This window comes from Fundulus heteroclitus, unplaced genomic scaffold (assembly GCF_011125445.2).
Source record: "Fundulus heteroclitus isolate FHET01 unplaced genomic scaffold, MU-UCD_Fhet_4.1 scaffold_947, whole genome shotgun sequence".
Taxonomy (NCBI): domain Eukaryota; kingdom Metazoa; phylum Chordata; class Actinopteri; order Cyprinodontiformes; family Fundulidae; genus Fundulus; species Fundulus heteroclitus.
In genome coordinates this window covers 27,367-33,366 of record NW_023397414.1, presented here as the reverse complement: position 1 = coordinate 33,366, position 6,000 = coordinate 27,367, and the positions used below count along the sequence as shown (strand labels likewise).

General features: G+C 39.5%; 1 long non-coding RNA gene across 1 annotated transcript in view; it reads left to right on the top strand.

Annotated features, from left to right (window-relative positions):
- Positions 1-2,578: 2,578 nt before the first annotated feature.
- LOC118562466 overlaps positions 2,579-6,000 on the top strand; it is a 28,383-nt gene continuing 24,961 nt past the window's right edge. Inside the window, exon 1 of the long non-coding RNA XR_004930638.1 lies at positions 2,579-2,617. This is a non-coding gene — a long non-coding RNA (uncharacterized LOC118562466). The remainder of the gene's footprint in view (positions 2,618-6,000) is intronic.

The following is a 6,000-nucleotide window of genomic DNA, read 5'->3' as shown; positions in this document are numbered from 1 at the left end:
GGAGAGGGGATAAAGCAAATGCAGAAAGCTGTTATTAAATATCTTAAGAATACAGGATTATACTATAAGATTTAAAGGTATAGGTATATATGGATGTACGCATATTTGTGTATGTATATATGTGTGTGTGTGTGTGTGTGTGTGTGTGTGTGTGTGTGTGTGTGTGTGTGTGTATAGATAGATAGATAGATAGATAGATAGATAGATAGATAGATAGATAGATAGTAATCATCACATTGATATGGCCCATGCTACATACTCCGGTACAGTAGGTGGCGGTATGCACCATAAAGTTAAGGTTGCAATCTGCCATTAAACAAAAAGTAGAAGAAGAACAGCCGCGTTGATCACTTCCGGGTTCTTTGTCCTTGTGTTGCTGTGAGGCCAGAATCGGGAGTGTTGGTGAGGCTGGAAGAGAGCAGCAGCTGCTGCAGGTGATGAAGTCTGGAAAGAAGTCCAGCAGCTGGAGGCACAGCGGAGAAACTGGAGGGAAGCAGGAGCTCAAAGAGCGGCAGGACGCAGCAGAGGAGACACCAATGATGGGGGATGTTTTCCAGCCCAGAGTTCTGCTGCACCGATTAGGTTTGGAGATTTCCTTCTTCATGCTAACTGTGTGGATGGAGCTAAAGTTTAGGAGCCGTTTTCAGCAGCTGATGGATTCCTCCTCTTCATCAGAACTCGTTGCAGGCTTTCCCCAGAAAACTGGCTAAGCCTGCAGCTCTGCACAGGTGGTGCTAATGCTAGCTTAGCATGTAGCACATGGGATGCTAAAGCTAGTTTAGCATGTAGCAACATTCAGCATCAAGTTCTTTTTGTTTGTCTGCCTGGTAAAGTTCCCCCCCCCCCCCAAACATCACTTTTTGGTTTATCTTGTCTGGAAAGATGGTTGTTTCTATGGAAGACCAATCCTGCCATAATTTAAATGGATTTAGACTACATGCAGAAATAAATAAGAACAAGAATTCCTTTATTGTCCCGCAATTGGACATTTCTGGTGTGACAAACACAATGACAGTTACACACTATATAAGTGAGGCAAAAAAGAGAAAACCAGTGAAATCTAAAGTTTGTTCTAAAGAAATACCAAGAGTAGAAGATACTGGTAAAATATCAGAGTAAATATTGACCAAGGAAAGAAAAAAATACTTTGATAGTGGAAGTATTTAAATCAAGAACATTTAATGTTTTTATTAATCAGAATATTATTCAATAATACTATACTAATAATACTATTCAACAGAATAATATTCTGTTGAACAGAACATATATTATTATTATATATAATAATAACAGAACATATATAATGCAACCCTTCCAATCACCATCATTGGTCATCAGGTTTGTAACTTTGAACCAAGGAAAGGAAGAGTAAAGAAAACTGTAGAGGAAGAAGACAGTGGTTCCTAGACTAATCAGCTTGTGGTCTTTGAGAGACTGGTGCTACGAACATTGGGGTGACAAAGGTGACGGGGTCGATCCTGATTTGCAACTGTTTGATCTGCTTTTATGATTTGTACTGCATCACGTTGGTGATGACCCATCCAAATACAAGTAGAACCACAGTAATGGTCATAACCTGAATGTTGGTCCAATCTGTAGCTCGAGGGACCGAGCTCAACTTTGATGGGGTGAGACTGAATTTAATCTGCTGGGTAAAACCTGTCTTTCTATTCTGACATCAATGATGAAATTGTATACTTCTAAATAAATCTATTAGCTTACTTCAATCACTGAATCAAATTTGACAATGTCAAGGTGATGCAGAACCATATTTCTGATGTGGACTACTGGACCTTGAGATGGGGATCAGAAAACGGTTTGGTTGGGCAGTTTTAGTCTGTAAATTTGTCATGGTGGTTGTAATATAACAGATCTTCTGTCTCTGGGGTGCTAACAAATCACCTGTTACCTGCCCGTTCAATTTTGGTTTCCACACCTGCACCTTTGAAGGTCATTCTAGCCTGACAGTTTTGTTCATGGGAATCATTCCTTAGACCACACAGGTAATTGGTTAAATCTCTGATAAATGAAATACTTGGACATACACAGTGAATGTCCTTAGTTTTGGTACACAAGTCTAAGTTGGGGACCAAATAAAGTTTTGGGTCAGCATCATGATATTCTAACATTTAGGGGGTTTGTAGGTGTATGTGAGACAGACCTTGCCTAAAACTGACATTCAATATTGACTTAAGCCTATACATGTTAGCTCTTTTAGTTATGGGAAGGTTTTATTGTGAAACACGGCTATATTTCCACACCTAATTCCCTCTTTTTTAAGATTTGTAAAGACGTTGCATTAGTGCTTGTATCTGTACACTGTTGGTGGTCAACATGACGCCTTTGGCCGTTTGATCAGTTTCAGTCTCTGTTGACATTGTTGTAACATTGTAAAGATCTAGTTGTTCATAAAGCATGTAATGTGTTTCAGTGTTGGCTGCAGATGTTAAAGAAGAGGCTCCTGAAGAACAGAGTCCTGAGGGGGAGCAGCAGGAGTCAGAGCCCCTCCACATAAAGGAGGAACAGGAGGAACCCGGGGTCCATCAGGAAGGAGAGCAGCTCCTTGTGAAGGAGGAGACTGATAGCAGGTTTCCATTAACTGCTGCTCCTACCAACAGTAAGGATTTATTCAGTTTGTTTCTGTGTCCCGTGTTGCAGCTAAAGGCCAAAACTCACTGGATTCAATTGCATCCAGTCAGACAAAACTATAAAGATTAATGTGTCACTGTCATTAAAATGTTATTCAAACGCAACACACAATAAGATTAATTTATGTGATAATGTAGGAAATGTAGGGCAAACTATTAGAATGTTAAAACCTATATTTACATTATATTTAAATGCCCTTTGTAATCCAGGGAGGAATACCAAGCAGTTTTGCATATGTTATACATTTGCAATGTGAAAACTGAGTAGGTCTCCTCTCTGCTTTCTTTGCTCTGACTACATGCAGGTTTTTCAGGATGAGGCAGCTGCCTGTGCCTGTGAGGCAGAATTGAGGGAAGTAGGGAGGGACTCACTGCAGCTCTAGCTGCTGTTCTGAGAGAATAGCAATAGACCCACTCAGTTTTCAATCAATTTTTTGTGGTCCTTAATATTAACATCACTCTAAATGTAACTTTTCCTTTGATTTCTACATTAAAAACCTTCTTTGTCCTTGGCCAATCAGTGAAAAAAAGTCTGTTCACTTCACTTTGTGTCCCTTCTCCAGTTTGATTGGCCCTACTCTTGATTAGGCAAGGCAAGGCAAATTTATTTATATAGCACAATTCAGTACAAGACAATACAAAGTGCTTTACATGATTAAGATATACCAAAATAATAAAATGTAGATAGAAAATAGAATAAAAGCAAGTAGGTATAGAATGTAGTAACAAAAAAGAACATTAAAAACAGTAAAACTGTTTAACTAGAACAGTCAAAGGCAATTTTAAACAGATGTGTTTTTAATCTTGATTTAAAAGAACTCAGGCTTTCCGCACTTTTACAGTTTTCTGGAAGTTTGTTCCAGATAAACGGAGCATAGGAACTAAATGCTGCTTCTCCATGTTTAGTTCTGGTTCTAGGTATGTGGAGTAGGCTGGAGCCAGAAGACCTTAGTGGTCTGGATGGTTGATACACTGATAACAAGTCTGTGATGTATTTAGGTGCTAAGCCATTTAAGGATTTATAGACTAACAGAAGTATTTTAAAGTCTATTCTCTGAGATACAGGGAGCCAGTGTAAGGACTTTAGAACTGGGGTTATGTGCTCTACTTTCTTAGTCTTAGTGAGGACGCGGGCAGCAGCGTTCTGGATCAGCTGCAGCTGTCTGATCCACTTTTTAGGCAGACCTGTGAAAACACCGTTGCAGTAATCAATTCTACTAAATATAAACGCATGGATTAGTTTTTCCAGATCCTGCTGAGACATCAGTCCTTTAATCCTAGAAATGTTCTTTAGGTGATAGAAAGCTGACCTTGTAATTGTCTTTAGATGCTTTTGAAGGTTCAGGTCTGAGTCCATCACTACTCCCAGATTTCGGGCCTGATTGGTGGTTTTTAGCTGAAGCGACTGAAGCTGTGTGCTAACTTTTGATCTTTCCTCTATTGGTCCAAATATTATTACTTCAGTTTTGTTTTTATTCAATTGGAGAAAATTTTGGCACATCCATGCATTGATTTCTTCTAGGCATTTACTCAGTGCCTGAATTGGTTCATAGTCACCTGGTGACATGGTGATGTAGAGCTGTGTGTCGTCTGCATAGTTATGGTAGCTGATGTTGTTATTTTTTATTATCTGGGCTAGAGGGAGCATGTAGATATTGAATAGGAGGGGACCCAGGATGGACCCTTGGGGAACCCCACATGTGATTTTTGTCATCTCTGATGTAAAGTTACCTACTGATACAAAAAAGTCCCTGTCCTTTAAGTAGGATTTAAACCAGTTGAGAGCTGTACCAGAAAGGCCGACCCAGTTCTCCAGGCGTTCTAACAGGATGGAGTGATCAACAGTATCAAATGCTGCACTGAGGTCCAATAGAACCAGCACGGTGGTTCTTCCACAGTCTGTATTTATATGGATGTCATTAAACACCTTGATAAGGGCGGTCTCTGTACTGTGGTGAGCACGGAAACCTGACTGGAAAACATCAAAGCGGCTGGTCGTAGTTAAGAAGGTGTTTAATTGTTGAAATACAACTTTTTCAATGATCTTACTGATAAAGGGGAGGTTTGAGATGGGCCTGTAGTTCTGGAGTAGAAGTTTGTCTAAATTGTTCTTTTTCAGCAGTGGTTTGATAATTGCTGTTTTTAGGGACTGGGGGAAAACACCTGACAGAAGGGACGCGTTTATTATCTGAGTCAAATCAGACGCTATGACAGGTAAAACTTTTTTAAAGAAAGCTGCGGGGAGAACATCAAGGCAGCTTGAGGAGGAACTTAACTGCTGAATTATCTGCTCTAAGCTTTTGGAGTTTATTTGGCTGAATTGGGACATTTGGTCAAAATCAATTCTGGTAGGAGACAACGTTGGTACTGAACTTAGTATGGATGTACAAACAGATCCTCTAATCTTTTGGATTTTTTCAGTAAAGAAGTTTGCAAATTCATTGCAGGCCCTGGTGGAGTGGAGTTCTGAAGCCACGGACACAGGAGGATTTGTTAACCTGTCGACTGTGGAAAATAAGACACGAGCATTATTAATGTTTTTCTTAATGATCTCAGAGAAGAAAGATTCTCTTGCATTTTTCAATTGTAAGTTATATCTGTTAAGTCTCTCTTTATAGATGTCATAGTGAACCAGGAGTCTATTCTTTCTCCACCTGCGTTCAGCTTTTCGACATTCCCTTTTTTCACTTCTAACTGCTGGAGCATTTCTCCAAGGAGATTTTTTCTTCCCGGAAACAACTTTCACTTTAACTGGAGCAATGCAGTCAATGATGTCTGACACTTTAGACTGAAAGTTATCTACTAGCTCATCTACTGAGTTGCAGCCCAAGGTTGAAGTAGCAGAGTAAGCTTGAATAAAAGTTTCAGTGGCATTGTCCTTAAAGGTGCGTTTTCTTACGATGTCCCTTTGGCTAAATGAGTCACTGGTAATGATACATTCAAAGGTAACGGAGAAGTGATCAGATAAGGCAACATCAGTTACATTGACCTGTGAAATGTTTAGACCTTTAGTGATGATTAAGTCTAAAATATGCCCCTGCTTGTGTGTTGGCTGTTTAACATTCTGAGTTAAACCAAAGTTTCTAAGTGTGTCACACAGTTCTTTTGCACTTCTGTCTTCAGGGTTGTCAACGTGAAAGTTGAAGTCTCCCACAATAATTAAACAGTCATAATCAACACATATCACAGACAAGAGGTCACTAAAATCCTTAAAAAAGTTTGATGTGGACTTAGGAGGCCTGTAAACATTCAGAAACATAGTTCATACCGGGCTCTTTACCTTGAGAGCCAAATGTTCAAAAGAGTCAAATTTTCCCAAAAACACCTTTTTACACTTTAGTGAATCATTAAA